This window comes from Papilio polytes, unplaced genomic scaffold (genome assembly GCF_000836215.1).
Source record: "Papilio polytes unplaced genomic scaffold, Ppol_1.0 DF824169.1, whole genome shotgun sequence".
Classification (NCBI taxonomy): domain Eukaryota; kingdom Metazoa; phylum Arthropoda; class Insecta; order Lepidoptera; family Papilionidae; genus Papilio; species Papilio polytes.
This window is the reverse complement of record NW_013525035.1, coordinates 4,309,244-4,333,820: the sequence shown is the minus strand read 5'-3', so window position 1 is coordinate 4,333,820 and position 24,577 is coordinate 4,309,244. Positions and strand designations below refer to the sequence as shown.

The 24,577-nt window shown below is 33.8% G+C and overlaps 1 protein-coding gene across 1 annotated transcript in view; it reads left to right on the top strand.

Annotated features, from left to right (window-relative positions):
- The window catches only part of LOC106111364, a 331,426-nt gene that overhangs the window by 25,074 nt on the left and 281,775 nt on the right, over nucleotides 1-24,577 (top strand). The gene's annotated exons all lie outside the window — the stretch shown is intronic.

The following is a 24,577-nucleotide window of genomic DNA, read 5'->3' as shown; positions in this document are numbered from 1 at the left end:
AGTATATAACGCATCTTCATAAGCAATGCTGTATGTTTTCTCGGCACATAATATCGGTTTTATTGTTATGTAAAACCGTCATATTAAGTATGAGTCAAAATCTGTACCTTGACTTGGGTGAAACGGGTTTTGAGAATTTTTATAAACTTAACTCCCACCCAATAACTTAACAATAACTTACTGATGAACTGACGGCATCGTATACAAATGAATCTATAAGAATTATTATTAAGTATAATAATATCGTAACAATAAAGTAAGTATCGTAAGTATAAGTATCTTCATATACCTATTATTACTAGTTTTCGCCCGTGACTCTGTCCGCGTGGAATTAAAAAATAAAAAGTAAGTAACCTATGTGTTCATCCAGACTATCATCTACATATATGCCAAATTTCATCGATATTCATTCACCAGTTTAGACTACAATCTGTAACAAACAAACATAAATCTAAACTTTTGCCTTTATAATGTTAAGTGAGATTATTGTAAGCAATTTTAGCTCGAAATAGCATTTTTTACTTATAAGAAAAAAAAAAATATATCATTACGTTCGTACATGGTTACCACAACAGATAAGGACAATTATATTTGCTTAAAAATAGTAAAAACCAAGATGCATGTTACAAATAGATTTAAATTCTCCAAGTTAACATAAAGTTTGAGTAAAAATCATTAAATTATAGAAGTCATTTACATCAATAATCTGTAATTTAAGTATTAAAAAGTTTTTGCTTGCAGCCACAAGTTTTTAAAAGTATCACATTGCATTTTTAAAGGTCTGACCACACTGGTGCATTCGTAACTTAGCACAGGTCGGAACACGTCTAAAGCATTCGCTTAATTAGAGCACGGTAAGCCACTTACGATCTGACGGCTGCGCCGACGAAGCCAGTGGATTTATTTTTATACCTTCAATTATAGAACTGTGATTAAAATTATAGTATTTTTTGCACGTAACAAAAAATAGGAATTTGCTGTTACTTTCTATAATAATATAATAAAGCGTAAACACATTACTTTGTTGCCTAACATGTCAGCAATTACAGCATTTTGTTGAATAAATATTTTTTTAAATAAAAAGCCCTATACTTACGTCACCCTTTAAGCTGTATATTTTCACGCCATTAAACTTAGGGGGTAAATATTTTGGATAAATCCCTAGTGTGTGAAAGTGACCATAAGTTGTTGCCAACATCAAGGAGGATTGCTAAGGTTTGTCATGTTATGTCTAATAATTTGACAAATGTAAACAATAAAATAAAGTTTTTATAATTTCATGCCGACGAAACCGCATGGGAACAGCTAGTTCTAATATAATAAAGCGTAAAGACATTACTTTGTGGCATAGGATGTCAGCAATCATAGCATATTTTTGAATAATTATTCCTTTAATAAATAGCCCTACACTTACAATACGGTTAAGACTATACATTTTCACGCTATTAAACTTATGGAGTAAATAATTTTGCAAAAAAAAACCGTCATAAGAGAAGTGGACAAACTACAAGCTGACATCAAGGAAGCAAGATTGCTATGGTAACGGTAGTTATACATTGTCTTCGTTGTCATTTGCGCATTTAAATTTTGACATATGTAAACAATCTTACTTCTTACTTTCTTACTTATTATATATGTAATATTATAAATGCGAAAGTTTTGATGGATGGATGGATGTTTGTTAGAGTTTATAGCCTAAACGGCTGAATAGATTTTGATGAAATTTGGTACAGATATAGATGATAGTCTGGAAGAACACATAGGCTACTCACTTTTATTTTCTTTAATTCCACGCGGACGGAGTCACGGGCGAAAGCTAGTAAAACATAGTTTTTATAATTTCATGTGGATGAAGCCGCATTTGAACAGCTTGTTCTATATACGTGTTCTACGTCTATACCTATTTTCACATATATACGTTGCGTCGTTCGGTCTGGTGACAAACATCCATCCATCTAAATATTTGCGTTTATATTGGATAACTACGGACTGTGGTTGACTTCTGTGAATTCTCAACTAACCTAAGCGTTGTTTAAATTTATATTCCAAGCTGTAGAACTATAATTTGCCTCGTTTGCAGTCTAAAGTTGTGCGTAATTACATCGGCTGTATTTATGTCGCCGGAGATGTCACTTGGCGGACGGATAATTAACATTTATTTACGTCTAGCAATCCAGCGATGTTTGAAACGGACCTTAATTAAGTACATAAATATATTTTAACATTCAGACAGGACAAGTACTTACTTAGATTTGTATAAAGTCTATTTTTTATTTAAGAAAGCATTGATTTCTATATAAATATCGTTTTATATAGCATATTAAAAGATGTCGAATTTTAATCTTTTTTCTTATTTCATTACCATCATACTAATATTTTAAATGCGTTTAGATGTCTGAGAGAACACATAGACTATTTACTATTTTTTTTAAGATCAGACGAAGTCGCGGACTAAAGCTAGGAAAAGCAGTTTAGATAGATGTATAAATATAAATACAATTATAAATAAACTATCGCATAACTGTTGTGCGATTGTCGATTGTTCCGCAGCCAATTCAACTGTTTAGTTGCACAACTAACAATCGAGTAGTATGAACCCTATATAAGCCCGTAGGAATCAAAGCGAGACTAAATAGTTCTACGATAGTTTAGTCAAAGGTGTGTGTAATACAGTTTTCGATGTTATCAAACACTATTCTGCATTCGCTAAGCAACTGATTGTCCCACTCGGACAACGGCGTCTTCACAGATAACGTCAATAAGCGAAGTGGGTCGCTACACAATGATCTTGTCAATGTAATGAACTTTAATTATCCAACGAAAATATTTTATAGCCTATTAACAACCTACTGGTTGCGACATTAAAGTTATAAACGCTTTATAACGAGCGTTGAAAGCAATTTGGAAATTAAAATATCCTAAAGAAAACTACATTTTCGGATATTTTGAATAATCGGATTCATATAACCAAATTCACCGTTAATTCTGATAATACAAACTTATTGCCATATTAGTTTTCTCTGCTATTACGTCTTTGCGGACTAAAAAAAACACAAATGTAAGTAAACTATGTATTCTTCCAGACTATTCTCTACATCTATGCCAAATTTCACTAAGATCCGTTCAGTAGTTTAGGCTTTTAAACTAAAAAACATCCATCTAAACTCGTATTTATAATATGGTAGTAATAATACTAGCTTTTGCCCGCGACTCCGTCCACGCGGATTAATAATCATTAATGCAATTAGCCTATGTGTTCTTCCAGAATATCCTTTACATCTATGCCAAATTTCATTAAGATCCGTTCAGTAGTTTAGGCTACAAACTAAAAAACATCCATCTAAACTCTTGCATTTATAATATTCGTAAGATTATACGGAATTATGATCAACTATTATTTATTAGCTATCCCTTCTTTGGATAAATAGCAATATTTTATTATTAAGTAAGCCGTATTCATGTTTTAAAGTAACGCCTCCACGTGTGCTTTGTTGCCCGTCTATCATTCTAAAGTCTAAGTTAGTTGAAGTCACATCGCTGTCATTGCACCGCAATAAATAGCCCTTACAATGTTTACTGTAATACAAAAACACCAATGTATACCTTATCCCATTGTGTTAAAGTTTAAATTCCAAAACAAATTGAAATTTGCATAAACATAGTGTGCACTGTCTTATGGAGCATCGGAATTGAATTTTATAGCTCTGTTATGTTTACTTAAATTGTAATGTATTTGTTTCTACAATAGTTTGCTAATGGTTTAATTTATATTAATATAATAAAGCGTAAACACACACTACTTCGTGGCGTAGTATGTCACCAATCACAGCATATTTTTTAATTAATATTTTTTAATAAAAAAGCCTTCAACGACACGCTACAGGCTATATCTATTTAATTTAATTGGTAAATAAATTCGTACAAATTGTTATGCGAGAAAGGAACAAATACTACAAGCCGGAAGCAGAAAAAAAAACAAGATTAGACAGAATAGCCAATGGAAAATTCGTACGAGTGAGGTCGCAGGACAATAGCTAGATATTGTTACTAATAAGACGACACCAATAACAATGTGTAAATATGTAGTTCTAATAATTGTAACAGAAGTTTTGCTTTTAAAATAATGAAACTTCGATATTAATATCGCACGAGCGTTGTCTAAATCTTTTAATAACAAAGTTTCTGAAAACTTTAATACATAATCCTATACAAAACTTTCTAACAAACCACAGTAGCAATATATCTACTAAGAGTAGCTTCGCTTCATTTAGTTACATTGTTTGTATTTCCTAAATTATATAGCCTGTATAAATTGTTGTTAAGTTGGTAACAATGTAAATCAAAACGTCAAGTCTGAGATATGTGTGGACGGGACGACGCTTCCCTGAATGCTAATACCTACAGGATATTTAGGAGCTACATGACGTCTTATACTCGTACTAGGATATGTTTGGAGACTTGTCCTACAGGTTTGTGTTGCAGTTAACACTCTCAATGCGTAGTTTCGATTAGAATTTAAAAATTGGGTTGGCATTGAAAGGGTTAACAGAATGTATTATTAATCGTGTTATGAAGAATGTAAAATGTTTTTATATATTTTATTCACAGTTATTTAAAATCATTCGCGAATAGATACATCTGTGACTACAGTCTCTGTCTGTGTACACTCAGTGATAACATAGCTTTTTAATGGTGCAAGAATTTGTGAAATCGGTACAGTAGTTTTTGAGTTATTTCAATACATATAAAAAATAGAAATCTTTCCTCTTTATAATATTAGTATAGATATATACCTTCCTCTTGAATCTGTGTTAAAATATGCATCAAATTCGTTGCGCAGTTTTAAAGATCCAAACATAAATACAGACAACGGGAAGTGACTTTGTTTTATACTAGTTTTGATTACTATTCGTTGTATGTGTATGAAGGCAAGATAAAACCGTCTTAAACAATGTTACACGTAGATTATTGTGACAAATATGTCCAGACCCACGCTGAACGTCTTGTGAAAATGTCTCAGGCATTTTCGGGATATGAAGTACCATTGCGTTATGCTAAGGTTTGTAACACACTTGCTGTTTCTGTTGTAATATATCTTTTTATTTGATATGCGATTGTTTTATTCCAAAAATTCATTTCTCTTATCTATGCTTGTATATCTGAATATCATACTAATATTATAAATGTGAATAGTGAGGAGGTTCCTGTCTCTGCAGTCCTGACCACTGGTTGCTTGAGTCATCGGATTCCGCAGCCGGTGGTGCTCTATTTTTTATATAATATATTTTATTTTATTTTTATATTCTTGTAAAATGTATTATATAGAGAATAAGAAATAATAATATATGGAAATTATAAATGTGAAAGTTTAGATAGATGGATGGTTGTTTGTTAGAGTTTGTAGCCTAAACTGCTGAACGGATATCAATGAAATTTGGCATACATGTAGAGGATAGTCTGGAAGAACACATCTCCTACTTGGTTTTGTTTTATATAATACCACGCGGCCGGATACGCGGGCGAAAGATAGTAACTAATATTTGTACCGGACATTTCTTAAGAAATCTTAGAATTACATTTCCTCACTCATCACATTTACTTGTTTTATGTTATTCTACTAATTGCTATTAATTAATTCGTCTACCTGCAGACTCATTAGACACCCTTAGCAAAGCATCAAACTCCAGACACGATCCAGGACTTTCGTGTTTAAATTTAGATAAGTGTGTAGCGTTCGTCCCTTTCTATTCACAGTCAACAAGTTAATTACACATTTCCTTCTTATATCTGACTTTTAATTGGACGCCTGCTTCTGTTCATATGCAAGATAAGTCTTTCAGTTTCGCACTAAATTTGTATCACACCAACCTATTACTTGTAGATTTTTTTAATTCGTGGTTATAATTTTACTTTTACAGCCGAATATATATGTAACAACCTGGTTTAATGAAAATTTTGACATCTGGCAGGATGTAAGCGGCGTTTTTAAGGCGAAGAGTTTTAGATTCGTTTCATTGTTCGGCCTTTAATTTGTTGTCAGATTTTTTTTGTTATAAGTTTAAATTTCCACTAAGTCATTAGCCGCGCGGCTTTTCATGACAACCGCAACTGCGCTTTTAAAATATATGACTATTCAAACGGTGGGTAAAGGACCAGCAATGGGTCTATTCCTCTGTAGCTGATGTCCATCGACGTGTTACCACTGATTGCTCGCTCCTTTGTGTGGGCGTCACAGCCATGTTATGCTTTAATAAAATATAGTCTTCTTTACCTCTTATGTTTTCTTCCAATTTGCACACAATAACCTTACCAACATGGCCGTCGCTTCGTCGAGCTAACGCAACACCTTTATTTTTGACATCCGACTACTATCCGATTATTAACATAACAAGCAGAATTACGGCATAGTTAAAAAGCTAACATTTGTCTTTTAAAAAAAATCTGATTGAAAATTCGATGTAAAACTGATCTCCATAGAAAAAGACAACGAAAATAGTCGTATCTCTTTCTTTTCTATTACGTATTACCTTTTGTTTCCAGTCTGCGAATTCCAATAAGCATAAAATACCTTTATCTAGCGAACTTCATCTAAAGCTTCCATAATTCCACGTAACAGAACATTCAGTTGGCATTATCTAAGAAAAGACCGGCATTAACAAATTTAGACTAGATTATATTGTGTGTTGTTCTAGCGACCTTTATTTTGATGTTACTATTTATTTTCAGATTATTTTATTTAACATTTTATAACATTATATTAATTATTTTATTACATTAGTTCTTGAATATGCGAGATTTGTTTTTTAATCTGATCAACAGTATAATCTTTACTAATTCAAGAATAGTTTTCGACAGCGACCTGAACAACAGAACAAGAGAACTTCTGTTCTTCCAACCTATTCTCTACCATCTGTACCAAATTTCATCGAGATTCGTTCAGCAGTTTAGGCTACAAACTCTAACAAATATCTATGTCTAAACTTTCACATTTATAATATTAGACAAATAGTCAGATTAGTAAAATAAATACTTTGGTACCTAAATAGAAACAGTAATTTGATTTTTTTAAGAAGATTGATTTAAATTTACAGTAAATAGGAATAAGTTTCGTAACTATGTTACTTAGTTGAATTATCTTAATGTACTCCAATTACACAGTATATTCGATTATGTACACATATTGCCAATCTAGTAATTGACTGTTCGAAATGCCAAATCTTAATACCTAAGAGAATAACGCTGGCCGCAAAACTAATTAATGACTAATAAGAGCAAATTCTGTTAATAAACCTCCAACCAAATAGCTTATCTAACATCCACAGTCATTTAGGTTACTTAAACTCGCGTTAAGTGTACATTTGTCATCATAAGCGTAGACTAAAGGAGTGACGACCCTGAATACGGCTGTGTTTCTATTTCTAGTTTCTATCTCTATCCCAGTAGAGATTCAAATCAGATATATTTTGTCGTCCGTTCTCGTCGTCACACCCTACATGCTCATCCTTTACACAATTTCTCTATATTTTCCTATACCTGTCTCTTTTACTAACTAAAATTAATAATTTCATGAGCATCGTCCTGTAGATAAATCGACTCCACATTAAGCCTTAAGGTTTATGAGGTGGAACTTTAAATTCCGTCTACGTCGGTCCCCCAAAAATGTGAACGCCGCAAAATAAGAGGATAATGTGCGTTAAATGTAAATTATGCGTCGTTAGGAACGTTATAGTCTATCAAAGATAGGGCACGATCTATCTATTGATTGTTTTAAAGGTAGATTAGGATGTCATAAAGGTGGGAATGGATTTAAAGCTTTGTAATTTTCTAGTTCATGATATTTTGCCCCTTAATTCATTTTTAATGTTCCTAAGGTTGAATTCTGTTCTATGTTACCTTCGAAGTCCACACCGAGAGGCTCAAAGATACCCTTAAAGACTAGGCTTTAATCAATCACGATAGTCCAGTTTGGTTGATTATATTTCTTTGAATATCTCCCCAAACATGTACAAGATGTTTGTCTTCAACGCAGTCAATTCCATAGTTTAAAAGAAATGATTCGATATTATGAGAATGTACGTACACAGTTCTGTACGTTACACCTCATAACAATGTTACCATAATCCTGCGTAGTAACTTATAACTTATCATCCGCGTAAGTGGAAAATGCGTAGAACTTGTACGGTATCTTCACTGTATTATAAGCCTTACAGTAAAGAATATAAATCTCCTTACAGTTTTATCACATTTAGTATTGTTATAAGAACAAGAGCATGAGTTAAGAAGACAGATAAGTCTTCTAGTTACTGGACTTAATCAGGAGCTCTTTGATTGTCAATACCATTGTTACTATTTTAGTAGTATTTTTAGGCCTATTTTTAGTCCCTTTCCCTTTCCACCCTTCTCGTCTGAGGAAAGGATGGGAAGGGAGAGTGGATTTGACGGTGGAGGTGACGCATAGGAAGGGTAAATGTCCTCTTTATGTGCGTCTCCTCCTCCGTCAATGAAGGGTAGGCAACGCATCTGCAATTGCGGATAACTATGGGCAGTGGTCGCTTTCCACATCGTGGATTCAGGTGGCCGCTTGCTCGTTTGCTACCCTATAGTATCAAAGAAAATACTTCCTTCATGATGATTGATGTCATTCGATTTGAATTGTTCTCCTGAGTATTATGCTGTCAGTCGTCAGCAGCTGTCCTGTCCATTCTTCTGGACTATGTAGTAGTAGTAGTAGTAGTAGGGGCTACGGTTTCAGCAACTCCATGACTAGCCCGTATTTTGCGTAAGAACAGGACATGGATTACTCCAGCCAACTCTCCGAAGAACCCCAGCAAACCCTTAATGTTTTTATTCTTCTGGACTATATTCGTGATTGTTTTGTTATAATGTTGGCTTCAAACGGATAAACGTCGATATCACGTTAGTCAACGGCATCTGTTGCGGAGTTAGTGTCGAATCTTCAATTAAGATATGCAAATGAGGCTGCGATTGAAATTCACGCATTACCCCGACACGGACTGAGACGCGGCACGACTGTTAGAAAGCCTTGTAATTAACTTGAATTAAATACTGGACAGTTTCTATACAATTTTTACATTATGTTAGGGACGTATTATGTTAAAAGTGATATGGTTAGGAAGACAGAGACACTGTGCTGACCCAATACAAAATCTGAAGGACTTTTTAGTCAACAGCTAAAGAAAGTCATGAAGAAGAGTACTGTATTTTGCAGAACCAATCCATTGGAATTTCCCAACTTCTTTATTTGTCTGTCAGTCTTTTGCTAACGTATGGCTTCATTAATTTTTTACGCTACATGAGTTAAATAAATTAAACATAATAAAGATCGACATTAAAAACTAACAAGGGTAGAGACGAAATTAATTTCCGAGAAAGGTTAGGGTCGGTGCGTACCGAATTTAATCAGGAGCCTCCAGCAAGGGTTGGCCCGTGGAGGAATCATTTACAACATATTTCGACGTGTGCGAGTTATCTAATAAACTTTAATATAACTTACACAAGATGGTTTAAATTGCGATATTACTATGTTAATATTTTCATATGTTACGTCGTCCGTTAATAAGGGTAGGCATTAATTTTATTTGTTCTGACTCCTGGTATTTTGTTATGGATTGACCTGACAATGGAAATTAGTTATGTATTTGTATAGTTTTATTTAATATCTTTTTGGCAAAGAACTCGCTATTTGAATATTCTATGTATATGTAAATCAGAGTTTATTTTGAACTGTTCTTCGTTTTCAATATTTTGAATATCAGCTAGTTCTATCTCGGTTTTTATTACGTTTGTAGATATCATCATCTTTCCTGCGTTATCCTACTCCCGTAGGGTGGGCTCGTCGGGTTTTTGTCTTCCAGATAATCCGTCTGTCGTGTGTCACCATTCCCTTCTTGATCATATCACCTTTCAAGCAATCCATCCATCTCTCTTAAGGTCTACCTCTGCCGGTGTACCACACTCATAATACAACGTTCCTATAATGCTACATTCGTAGACGTTTACAAAATTTGTTTCCAATTGTTGCCTTTAAACTCATTTACTCCTAATTCTACGTAAGACGGCCTCGTAACCGTTCTGTTAATAATCCGCTTTAGTTGATATTATATCCTCGCTAAACAGAGTCGAGCGGACCGCAGACCAGACCGAATTCCACAAACAATTAAGCTTTCTGACACGATTACTCGCATTACGCTCGTGTTCCAGGTTAAAAGCATTCCCGTACCAGTTCCAGTAGTTGTTATAGACACAGTTACCGCTTGTTTTCTTGTAGTAAATCTAACTCAAATTCTTATCTATTAATTGGTTCTCTAATGATTAGTAGTTTTTTGCGGTTCTTCTGGTTTCTTCTGGTACTACGAATGATGTCTGATCAACCCGACTGCTCTTTTAATGTCATAGTTTGCTAAATTTAGGAAATTTGAAGTCATCGTCAAGGTCTAATCGAGTCTTAGAGCGTTCGCAGACCTTTGACTAAACTATCTCATAACTTCAGTCTCGCTGTGGATTCCTATGAGCTTATATAGAGGTGCGAACATTGCCGAATTTTTAGTTGTGCAACTAATCAGAATTTTCTGTGAAACAATTGACAATCGACAATTCTCCAACAGTTGTGCGATAGTGAAGGAGATATATTACGAGGAATGTCTAGCTTGTAATGATTGAAGTGTCAATCGAAATATAATCTCGGCACGTGGTAGGAACTGTGTCATGTCGCTACAAGTAATGTGAGCGTACAATCTGCGATATAAAATCAAATTAACAACACGTCGGTTGGTCCGCTGACCGCTGACCTGCAAACTTCGCTATGATTGATGAAATATTTTATAGGTTAATATCTAACGAAATACTTCTTTCTAAAATCGATTCTATTGAATCATGTAATTAAAGCCGAATTCTGAAGGGAATCCTAAACACTTTACACAATTTTAAATGTATTTTAAACGTTGCTTTACAATTTAAGACGCGGTGTATATAAATATCGTTTCAATATGCGGCCGTATTTTGTTTCAGATTCTTTCGTTAGCGTAATAAAAAAAACGAAAATTGGAAATGGTTCGATGTTACGAATTTCTATTTGCGTTTCTAGTTTTTCTCGCTTTTTACATTCATAGATTCTATTCGAGTTCTGTCTGAATATTCTTACCTACAGTTTCAATCTAATAAGATACCACAGATGTAATATGAAATTAACCTTCCAACGAACGAGCAATTACAGAAAGTGGCACTGAAGCGAACTCTCACTCGACTAAAAGCGATAAAAAGCGAATTAACGAAATAAACCCCACAACGATTTGCACTAAACTCAATCGTAAATACGGTAACCTTAGACACGTCTCACCTGTTTTTACTTAGCACTTAGAGGCGTTATATCGCTACTAAAATGGAATATTTACAATCCATTACTTTCACACGAGGGTGTAATCAGAGCAATAAACAGTGATTTTGACAGTGGTAGAGCTCGCTTTAACATCTTCGCACGAATGGTCCGGTTCGCCCGGTGTAAAACCACGACCACACAGAAAACAGGCGTGAAGTGGAAGCAATTCCGCGTTTCGTCTGATGAGTGTGGTGCCGGAGGCCTAATTTTCGTCCCTTTCCCTTTCCACCCTTTTCTTAAGAGGAAAGGATGGGAAGGAAAAGTGGATTTGACGTTGGAGGTGACGCATAGGAAGGGGAAATGTCTTGTTTATGTGCGTCTCCTCCTCCGTCAATTAAAGTAGGCAACGCATCTGCTATTGCGGATGTTTATGGACAACGGTCGCTTTCCATTTCGGTGGATTCAGGTGGCCGCATGCTCGTTAGCCACCTTATGTTATAAAAAAAAACAATCCCGTACTACCATCGGTTGAATGCATACTATTGAAACAACACACTTCTGTTTTAACCAGTGCTCTATCCACGTGTGAAAGCTAAGATACATGCGTCTCTTAGTGTGTTTAAAACTTAATGCGATGTTCCACACGAGGGAAAAATAGGCAGAGTAATAAACAATCTCGTATTACCATTGGTTAAACGCATACTGTTGAACCGTGTTCTGTTTTGATGAGTGGTTCTACCCAAGTGTGAAAGCTAAGATACAGGCGTCTCAGTGTGTTTAAAACTTTTAAAGATATGTCTTGTAACGGTTTACTAAGTGCATTAATTGATATGTCAGGACTGTACTTAACGTATGATGGTGTTTGTAACGGGTGTAGCAAACTTTATTTTTGTTTTCGATCGATCAGCTTGTTTTATTTGTCTTTTTCTTTTTTGTAACAGCAATGCAAGTTAAGTATGTATTTTAAATGGTCTTTTAATCACCGATATTTTATGCAGTAAACGACTTTAGACTTAAGATAATGTAATTTAAACGAAATCTTAAAAACACACATGAATAAAGGCCTAAGAGCTTCAAAATTTCTTCTTTGTATGAATTTTATAATTGTTTATTTTAATCGGAATAAATCGACTGGAATAGCTTTTTATAAGATACTAATAGTGTTAATCTGTAAATATTAAAGAGTATTTTTTGTCAAATTTATGTCCGAATACTGAAACGATATAAATATTCAGCGTCCATTAAATCTATAAGATTAAAATTCGTTTCAATAAAACGCCGTTAATCACGTTAAATTATAAGCTCGATCAAACTCTTAGTATTATGATAGCACAACTTTTTAAACAGAACCTTTTATTTTTCTTATAGCGAGATGTTTACAATCAATCAAAATTAAGGGAAATTATCTAGGTCGTTTTCGCTTCAACGTCAAAAACTCACCAAAATTACAGACGCAGAAACAATGGAAAACCATTAGTCCACAAATTACTTCTTATGCCTTCTACACACCTTGGGTTTTAATAAGTTAAAACCCAAGGTAACAATCAATCTATAGAGTTAAGACTAACGTGTATGCAAAACTGAGAATTTTAAAATACGAAAGTTTTACGTAGTAGTAAAAGCTTAAAGTATTTCGCTATAGTTTAAATTGTGCGTGTATTGGAAAAGCTATCAGTTGAACTAAACAGTTGGGCTGTCAGTTACAAGCACTACCTTTCAGATAAATAAGAATTTTCAAAATCGGTCTACCAGGAGCGAAGTTATGCTATAACACACATAAAAAATACATTCAGAGTACTTCCTTTTGGGAAGTCAGTCAAAAACTGTAAGAACCGAGCGTCTATAGCGTGCTTTACTGATTTCGTCATATTCAAAATTCGAACAAATCAGTCATCGTTATACGGTTATTAAGACGCGAGTTTTTGCTATAGGATTTTAGCTTTTAAAACATCCTGTCATTATGTTAATATGCAATTTTTAATATGTGGTACAAATGGAGGCAACATTGTGAGAAACTGTTCGCTTAATTAGGGTGTTTTGTTTAAACTTGTTTTGTATGCTACCGTGAAGAATCTGTAAGTAGGGTATAATATCGCAAATGGGCTGTTAAAGGCAATAGTCATTGAAGATTTATGTCTGACTAGCTTTTGCCCGCGACTTCGTCTGCCTGGACTAAAACAAAAGTGAGTAGCCTATGTTTTCTTACAGACTATCCTCTACATCGATGCCTTTCATCGATATCAGTTCAGCAGTTAGGGCTACAAATTCTAGCAAACATCCATCCATCTAAAATTTCATATTTGTAATATTAGATACTTTGTAATGTTAAGATTTTAAAGTCAGCCTCGAAATATGACAGATGATTATGTACGTATTTTATTGTAGCATATTGTGTTACTCAGATCAAAACTTAGATTACTATCCCTATACTTATAAATATAACTGCAAAAGTCAGGTAAAGATAAATTGATGCGGGGGAAAGATTTCTTTATGAAATTAGTGTAACAAGGAAGGGCGCAATTTACGTTATCGCGATACATGGTCTGCGTGCACCCTCTGTAGACATTCTCAGCAAACGTTACGTATACGTAGGGCAGACAACGTTCAATAAACGTAAATGGCGGCAAAAAGACGACAAAAAAATACGCAAGTAATATCATATAGTAACTTGACCACTTATTAACAACTAGCTGTTGCTATTTAAAAAGTGTAGCCTTTCTATGTGACTTAGTTAGTTAGTAATATTCTTTTTCGTGAATAGCATACATACAAAAATCCATAAATACAAATCTGTTCTCTCTATAGTATTAGTATAGAAGTATAGAAGACGTTGAAGTATTTTTTTTTAAATGTAGCCCAAATATCCATTGAAACCAGAAGAGACAACCCTATGTATACGCATTGTTTCGACTTATACGGTCCCATAAAGAAATATTCCCGTCATATTAAGTGAGTTTGCAGAAAAACGGCGAGTTAAAAATCTGCTAATATTCTTGTATTATTAAAATTACATTTGTATTTATCTAGTAAGGTCGATGCCAAGAATCTTTTTAAGATCTATGGGCGTCGCCAGCCTAGGCTAGGTTTAAGGGAGTCAGATGTAAGCTCTACCACTAAGTGAGTCTTGAATCGCTTTTGTCCGTTGTAAGATGTGAAAATGTTTACCCAAATAACTTAATATAGTGTCTTTTGTTATAAAAGGTATAATAAAGCTTCTTGCGATACAAGTAACAATAATACTTTCATACGAAAAGAACAGATGTAACAAAGAGATTAGATTTAGGTGTTACCATTTCCATAGAGAAAGGCGGGTGCCAGAATATCGTCGGTCGAGTACTGCATTTGCCAGTTGGCAACTTTACACGATTAGATTTTGGCACTTTGACAGTTTCACTTCGGCTTTCGTACTGACACTTTTTTGTAGCAAATTTAGACCTTATTTGGTTACTACTCGGTTCTAAATATACTTCTATACTAATGTTAAAAAGGGGAAATATTTGTGTATTAAAATTACTTAAAAATTACTGGACCTATTTTAAAAATGCTTGCACCATTAAAAAGCTACGTTAGCACTGAGAAACATACGCTATATTCTTGCTATTTTTATAATTTCACGCGTACGAAGTCGCAAGTTACAGCTAGTACTATATACTATTAAAGAGGAAAGACCCGATTGTTTATTTGTGTTGAATCTTAAACTACTTTTTTAAATAAAACTAAATACTAAGACTTTGTTTTGTTTTTTTACAGGTAATTGGCATTGAGCTGTTTTTTGGAAGGAGTTGTCTTAAGGATATGGTGATTTTATTAATAAGATTGCATTTTTTTTAATGTTCAGCGCAACGCTATACAATTAGCATCTTCAGTTCGACTGCATGTTTAATAAAATAGTTTCATTTTTTATTATAAGTAAATGTGAGCTTATATGAAAATAATTAATAATGACAATTTAATAATTCTCGTACAATTTTCCTTTCATTAACCTCAAGGTGTCGAGACCAGAACTAATCGTAGAATTTTACGGCATCATTAGCGGTCGCCGGTTTTTTCGAACTCTTGATGTTTTAATTTTATTATTTAACGGAAGTTGTGACTCGCTTGATTGGACGTTGCTCCATTGTGACGGTAGTTTTTTTGATTCATTAGCGATGTAATCTAATTACTTGGATACTTGTAATATCAAAAGAAAAATTACAGATTTGGGGAAGATGATGTATTTGCGTTGTTGATAATGAAAATGGCATTTTATTTTTTTTGTCTGTCTGTCTGTCCGCAAGCCGCGTTTGTTCCGGGTAATCTCCGACACGGATTTTCGTCCAGACCTTCAATGGATGGTAGCTAACATAGAGGGCATGTTATAGGCTACTTTTTTTCATAGGAGAAGCAAACGATAGGCGGGAACACAGAGGTGGTCAACAACGCCCATGGACATCCGCAACGCCAGAGGAACTACAAACGCGTTGCCGGCCTTTGAGGAAATTGTAGACACGATTCTTTTTTTATCTTAATATTGCTTGGACGAAGTCCCGGGCAACAGCTAGTTGTTTTTAAAGTTTTCTAGTTTAGCCCTTGATTCTATCTGCGTTGAATTAAAACAACGAAACTAAGTAGTCTATGTGATCTAGAATATCCTCTACATCTATGGCTATCATCGATATCTGTTCAGAAGTTAATTTAGACTACAAACTAACAGTCTATCCGTTTAAACCTTTGCATTTATAATATCAGATTTATTTTGCAACTTTAGCAATTAAATTGACTATACAAACATGTCTGTTTTTATATAAATTATAACACGGCTAAACTCACGTGACAACCTTCGGTGTAGGCACCGACCAGTTTCTGACCCGTAGGGAGTCCTTATGGGCGAGTGATTACCGGCTTTGTTCGAAGTTAAGTCTGTTTTTATAATGTCTGTATTTAGATAAGTTTGTTATATCTTGTTTTTATTGAATACTTTATCGTTCTGTGAATTAATTATTTAACTATTTCATGATTACGTAGGACAGAAACGTTTTTTAATCAACGCTGGAGTAATTTTTGACGTTCAATGACTGAGAGAATTGGCTTCCCGTCAATCTATCAAAATATACCAATTATAAATTCCATACATATTCCATTTAAATTTTTATTATCTTTGTAAAACAGAATTTTGTACTATGTTAACGTTTTGTTTTTATCAAAAAAATCACCTTTTGACCAAACACAGAAAAAACTTAATCTATACATTATAAAGAGGAAAAATTTGTATGTATAGAAATAACGCAAAAACTACTGGACCGATTTTAAATATTCCTTCATCATTACAAAGGTAATTTATCAGGTAGTAACATATTTTTTACTTTTTTAATTTCATGGGCACGAAGTCACGGTCAACAGCTAGTTTTTCATATATTTAAATAACACTATACATTTAACTTACTATTTATATTAGTTTATAAGTAATATTGGTTACTTTTTTAACGACCGAACTTAGGTCACATAATAAACTGCAAGTAAACTTTGCACAGTACTAAATTTTGCAATATAAAGGTTTGTACACATACTTGATTTTTCCAATCTCTGCCACCTGTATTCAAGGGATGAACAAATTTTGTCATTTCAGTTTGCGTGTTCGATTCGTATTCTCTCCTATATTTTGACTGTCGGATATTTAAAACTAGTTGTTGCTCGCGACTTCGCCCGCGTGAGTTTAAAAAATAAAAACATAGCATGTTAATCGCAGATAAATTACCTTTCTAATAGTGAAAGAATGTTTGAAATCGGTCTAGCAGTGTTTGAGTTATTTCAATACATACAAAAATATAAATTTTCCCTCTTTATGATAATAGTATAGATTCTAATTTGAACTAGTTATCGAATAGTGTATTTCACTCCTTTTTTTAATAGATATAGGACATTTTTTATATATTTTTTGATTTTAAATTATTTTAAATCACATGCAAATGATTTATCTATGGAGCAATGTATTTTAAATAATTCAAACATCAATGTACATCTAATATTCGCAAAATGAAAGAAAAAAAACTATGATGGTTGTAAAAAAGTTTGTGTACTCACCCTAACGACCGTAAGCGCTACCGCAATGAATCAGCCCCTTACAACCATTATATCGTCCATGAATAAAATTTCACGTAAAAATTCAAATTAACCATTTTCTTTCTACTATAATAACTTATTCTGTCGTGCTACCAGATTAAAAATAAGCTTTCCGGTTTTGCATTTTTAAATGTAGGAAATGTGTGGTTTTCTAGTTAAAAATACGACAGTAATGTGACATTTTTCATTCGTACAATGTTAAGTGACTCCGATGTAAATCGTATATAACTTTGTCGTTACCGTTTTGTTTTATGCAGTTTTTAAATCTTACTAATATTGTAAATGCGAAAGTTTGGATGGATAGTTGTAGGCTAGACTGGTGAATGGATCTATATGAAATTTGGTATAGATGTATAGGATAGTCTGGAAGAACACAATTTTTTTTAATTCCACGCGGACGGAGTCGCGAATGAAAGCCAGTTTAGTAATTCTTTTTCGGATTTACTATAGAATGTTGCTCATGGATTTTGCGTAATTTTATCGCATTATTACCTACATTTATGTACTTTCGAGCCAGCTTTATTTTCTTCTCTAACATTCTAATCGTATCTATATATTATAGACTATTATAAATAATCTTTGATTAATTTCTTTCTTAATATTTAATTAAACCATTTATTACAACTCATAGTTGAAACAGCATTTAATAAAACAGTCATATAATTAACAACATTTGGAATATAGCCAAATTATGAAGCCTCTCAAATGATTTATTACTATTTTGTTTGTGACATGATTGTGATCTTAACCACGTAAAAAAATTATTGCTAAAAAGGGTAAACGTGCAACCGACAAGTATTCCCTAATTTCATTATTTTTTTTTTGTATTACAAGGTGGTAAACGGGCAAGCGGCCTTCTGAATCCACAGAAGTGGCGAAGCAACCGCTGTCCTTAGACATCCTCAATTGCAGATGCGTTGCCTACTCTTAATTGATGGAGGATACAAGAAGAGAATATTTTCTCTTCTAAAGAGTCTCCTCCGCCGGCAAATCAACTTTTCCTTCCCATCCTTGCCTCTAAAAAAAGGTGGGAAGGGAAAGGAATTAAAATTAGGCCTCCGGCAAAATCCGACTGACATATCAAATTAACAAGTAAATTTATTAAAGAAGTTATATTAATTAAGGAACTAAACGTATCATCATCGCAATAAGTGTCTATAAAATTTCATAAATTAATCAACTACCAGCGAATATAAACGCAACTAAATTTAGTAATTTTTTAACCAAATCGCGTCCCTCATAACAGTACGAAGTTTAAAGGGAACGTATGAAGTATTTGAATACTTGATTCCATTTAGAATTTTATAATATCGCGTTTATCTTAAAAAATGATCTTTTCCGTTAATAAGTCAGTTCTTCCCTAATCTATATATAATGGGTTCACATGTCTTGCTTGTAATTACCGACGGTAACAGTTTTCGTCTATGTTTATGGTGCAGTAAACAGTGTTTGGTGTAAGTTAAACTTTAGATGTTAAGAAATGTTTTGATGTTACTAAGTTATGTTTAATCTGCTGTGCGATAAAAATTTATACTGAGTTGTTGCTCGCGACTTCGCCTGTGTGAATTTAAAATGTAGCCTATGTTACTCACCGATAACGTAGCTTTTTAATAGTGAAAGATTTTTTGAAATCGGCCCAGTAGTTTTTGAGTTATTTCAATACATACAAAAGTAGAAATCTTTCCTCTTTATAATATTAGCATCGATACGATGTATCGTGTGAGATAAAAAGCCTTTCTGGGTGTTGTGGAACTCGATGTATGTAGTTTTAGATAACATAAGTAACAACCTGTATATTATTTATTATTTTACTCTAAAATTGCTTAATCGCTTCCGCGTCCGCTATCGCCTATAACTTGTCCGCGATCAGTACGTGGGCGGAGTTGAGCGGACGTTCGAAGGCGTGGAGGTTAATGCTAGTTTTGATTAGATTTCCACAGGTTTATTTTTTTTATTTTCTAATCTTCATTGTTGCTTTTAGATCTTAGTTTTTTATGGTAGCAATGGAATTCGTTATTTGATACCCCGCATTAATAGTGTCTTGATTGAATTCAAATTTATTATACCGCTCGCTCTTCGCCTGTGAACCGGATTGATGTATTATTTTTATACGGACTGGTTTGGAGATTCAGTAAGTGCCAGTTTTGAAATTTTGTTGTTTATTAGTGAAGTCTTTTATACAATTTCTAGTATTTCTTTATCAAAGATTGGCCTTGTAATTTAAGATGTCTCCGCCGAGGAACTCAGAGTCTACCCTTAGTGATGACTAAACCTTGAAACACGCTGGCCGATGCCAATACTTACAGGTTGCATCAAAATGTTTTCCTTTTGTTACGAAAGATATTGTTGAAAAATGCGTCTGTCTTAACAATCAATGTTTGGAATATTCCAATAGTCTTGTGCCCAAGGTCTCTGAACAAAGCTATCTAATCAATCATGTGCCACAAGGTCGCTTCGAAACCAGAACGACACTTCACACGACTAGGTTATCTTATATTGTATCTGACACTTATTTTTTTAATAGTTACTGCCTCAGAGTTGTTAATAGTAACTTTATTATTATAGACAAGCTGTTGCCCGCGACTTCGTACACGCAATATTAAGATAAAAAAAGTAGCCTATAATATGCCCGTCTATGTCAGCTACCCTTCAGTGAAAGTCCGGTCGATATCGGTCCAACCGTTTCGGAGATTACCCGGAACAAACGCGACTTGCGGACAGAGCAAGAATTTTTAAATGCGCTTTTCGTTATCAGCAATGCAAATACACCATCTTCCCGAAATGTGGAATTTTTCTTTTGATATCACAGACACTTCAATTTTATTATATGTATAGATTTCGTATTTAATACACTATGGGTCTAAATGTTAGCTAACAAGGAATTTATCGACTAAACAGATTTTTGATTCCTTTTTCCTCTTTTACGAATCGCAAAACGTTTTAATGATTATTTACCGATACAATGCACCTTTATGTATACTTTTATACACGAAGTAAGGCGACAAATAGCAAGGGTTTGGTTTTTGAATAGCCCACTAAATGTATCGATAACAATAGGGAATGCGCGTATCACGTCCCGGTGAGTATTACAACTATATTTAAATAGGGATGTTCTAGTTATCGATAAACAATAGTTCTTTTAAGTTTTTTTTTTTTTAATAAGGTTGGTCATTGTGTTAGTTTAATTAAGATTCGTATGTCAAACATCCATATATGTTTATTTCCGTAGTTGAAATATTACTTGAAATATGGGATTGCATTAGTTTTATCTTGTATCAGCTTTTGCCCGCGACTCCGTTCGCATGGAATGAATGAAAAACAAAAGTAAATAGCCTATATGTTTTTCCAGAATATCTTCTATATCTATGCCAAATTTCATGGAGATTCGTTTAGCAGTTTAGGCTATAAACTTTCGCATGTATAAAATTAGTGAGATTTCTAAATAAATTTTACTTTACTAAATAACAAGGATTATAAAAATATCATACTTGACCGTATTTTCGTATGCTCCGTATCGTCCCTACAAAGCAATAAACCGACCCCGATGGCTGTGATCCGACCACGCCTTTTGCCTCAATAAGGGCCTCGCTGGGGACAATAGAAAGCGAATCGTTGCCTATTCGAACTTTCTCAATGGAATTACTTACCTATCTTTTGTACACATTCCACACTATTTTCTATACCACAATGCCTTTCAATAAAAGTTTTGAAGGCATCGATGTGAAACGTCATCAGTTTAAAATGCGGACTTTTTAGTTAAAGCCGTTATAACAGTGTGGGTTCAGTACTTTTATAAAAAAGAAAAAATACAACCAACTTGATGAAAAGAATAGATGTGATTGTTAGAAATACGTTGGAAAAAATGTTCGAGTAAGAGTCTTTGACGAATAAAAACCTGTTCTATATATCTTTTTACTTTCTGCATACATATATCTATATAAATTTAGGTGTGGAAGATTAATAGTCAAATATAGATCATGGAAAAAAATTGATTGATCCTACAGTACTGACTGAGTTGTAAATATAGTTAAACTTCTAAAAGCAAGTCATTATCAATCTAGACTATTATAATAAAGCGTAAACACATACTACTGGCGTAGGATGTCAGCAATCTCAGCATATTTTTTCTTGAATAAAAAGCTCTACACTTACACGCTTTAGGGTATAGATATTCACGATATTAAACTTAGGGGTAAATAAAATTGAAAAAACCTTTATTTAGGAAAGGGGCCATAAAATACAAGCTGCCAACATTAAGGAAGCAAAGTTATTTGCAATTGAGAGTTTGACAAATGAAAACAATAAAGTTTTTTATAATTTCATCAGGATGAAGCCGCACGAGAACAGCTAGTTTATTCTAATAATCTATTCATTTTCATTTTCCGCTAACAGCTTTGTCCACACGCCCACTGACCCCTAGCACCTTAACTTCAAACAGTAGAAAGCAATCAACTTAAGTACAATAAGGGCTTTTAACACAGAGATCGCCACTATCGACCTGACAATTAGGGCCGTTCAATCGACCCTACCTCGACAAGGAAAATGAATTAATCAAACACTACTTCCTTATCGTTAATTAATTAACATAATGTAGCCAACCTCTTTGTAATTTGTATTTAAACTCATTTTCTCTTTGAAATCCAACCTTTTAATACCTTACTAGACTTCATCCGGATAAAATTATGAAATTTTTATTGTTTACATGTGTCAAAATTATCAATTGTAAATGTTAAAATGACATGACATATGATAAACCATGGCAATCTTGCTTCCTTGATGTTGGCAGCAACTTATGGTCTCTTTCCCACATTAGGGTTTTTATCTCAAATATTTACCCCCTTAGTTTAATGGCGTGAAAATATATAGCGTGACGCAAGTGTAGGGCGTTTTCTTAAAAAAAGAATTATTCAAAAATATGCTGTAATTGCTGATATCTTAGGCAACAAAGAAGTGTGTGTTTACGCTTTATTATAATAGTATAGATTCTTATGACGGCCTGGTACTTTTATCCCTTAAATCAGTTTAAAGCTAACCTATTACGTTATTTCATCATCTTTCTCTTTATCCTACTCCCGTAGGGTCGGCGCAACAAGTTTTTGTCTTCCACATAACTCTATCATACGTCATCACTCCCTATAACCTATTACGTCATTTGTCGCAATATCTAAGTCACTCTTAATATAACTTCAATAATACCTGCCATACTCTTATTGACTCTAAAAAAGATCCTTAGTGTACACTTAGTGTGACTTAATAAATAGGTCATCATTGTATAAAAATATATCGAATAAATAAACGATTAGTACATTAAGTCGACACTCCATTCGTGTTAGTAAACTAACGGTACACTTTAAATATTAACAACAAAGCGCATATCATTCTGAAGTTAAAATTCTTCTCGCCTACGCTCAATTCCCTTCGTTAGAGGCAAGCTTAAAGACATCTAACTATTTCTTATGCTTTAAACGTTTTTAAACTGGTTTTCTTTGACTTGTTTCATATTTGTAATGTTTTCTTTGTGCTTAGTGGTAAGCAAAGAATTCAGTTTTAAAATAACACGGAATTTCTTTGTGTAACGGAATGCAGTAAGTTTTAAATGTTTTTTAACGTATTTAAAATACTAATGTTTATCATACTATTTTTGCTTCACCGCTATCGCTGTTTTTTAAATAGTTTTTTTTAAAGGAGAGCCAAAAGAGTTGACTTATCTATACTAATATTAAAAGAGAATATATTTGTGTTTTTGGATTTTTGTATGTATTGAAACAATTTAAAAACTAGGACCATCATCACCAGCAGCCCACCGAGGGGCTCAGAGCCTACTCTAAATTAGGGTGATTAGGCCATAGTCAATCACACTGGCCCAATGCGGGTTGGTCGACTTCACACATATCTTTGAATTTCTTCGCTGATATGTGCAGGTTGCATCACGGTGTTTTCCTTCACCGTAAGAACGTCGGGTAAATTATGTACATATGAAAATTCGAAAATCAAATTGGTACACGGCTGGATTCGAACCCAAGACCTTGATTACAAGTCAAGTGCTTAAACCACTGAGCCACCGACGCTCACTAAAAGGACCGATTTCAAATATTCTTGCATTAAATAACTATTTTATGCCTGAGTAACATGGGCTATATTTTTACTGTTTTTTTTTTCATGTAGGCTAAGACGCGAGCAATAGCTTGTTAATTATATCGATCTAAATTAGTATGATTTTATTATGATGGTATGTTTAATAGAATAGGCGATATAAGAGCAAGAATTATACTGTCTCATCATAGTATTAAACCTGTTCCAGTTCTAAATCCATCCACTCCTTATAAAGATAAACAAACGTAGCATTCAAGATGACGTGCGCTCGCCCGCACGTCAGCTTGACATGTGAGCGCTCCCGCGCTTTCTCCCGCTGACGGTTTTTTGTTTTTTTAAAAACTCAAAGCTGCTGTTGCGGCTTGGTATACTGCCAGATATAGAAAATACTGCATTTAAATAGAGTTGTAATTTGTTTAAGTGTTTAATATTATTTGCGGTTATAATGCAATTGTTAGATATTAAAAAAAATCAATAAAACTTAAATTACTCATATTAAACTCCGAAAAACTTTAAAGTATGAGACCACAATTATCATTCAATAGTGGTAGAGCCCGTTTTAACATCTTCACACGAATGGGTCGGCTCGCCCGGTGTAATACCACGACCGCACAGAAAACAGGCGTGAAGTGGAAGCAATTCCGCGTTTCATCTGATGAGTGTGGTGCAGGAGGCCCAATTTTATTCCCTTTTCCTTTCCACCCTTTTTTTAAGAGGAAAAAATGGAAAGGAAAAGTGAATTTGATGGTTGAGGAGACGCATATAAAAAAAAACATAATTTTAGTTGTTTAGGCTACAAGAGGGCTCGAATCATTAACATATACACAAATTGTACTTAAAAATATACATTACCCTCCTGTAAGTCGGGCAATATGGATCTTAGAATTATTTTTATAAGAATGTGTATACAACAAACATTCTAATGACACAGCGAGGCCGTTGTTTTAAGGAAAATAAATACAAAAAACCGACTTCCAAACAAAATACACTAAAAACAAAACAAAATGCACTAAAAACAAAACAAAATATTCTCAAAAAAACAGTACACTA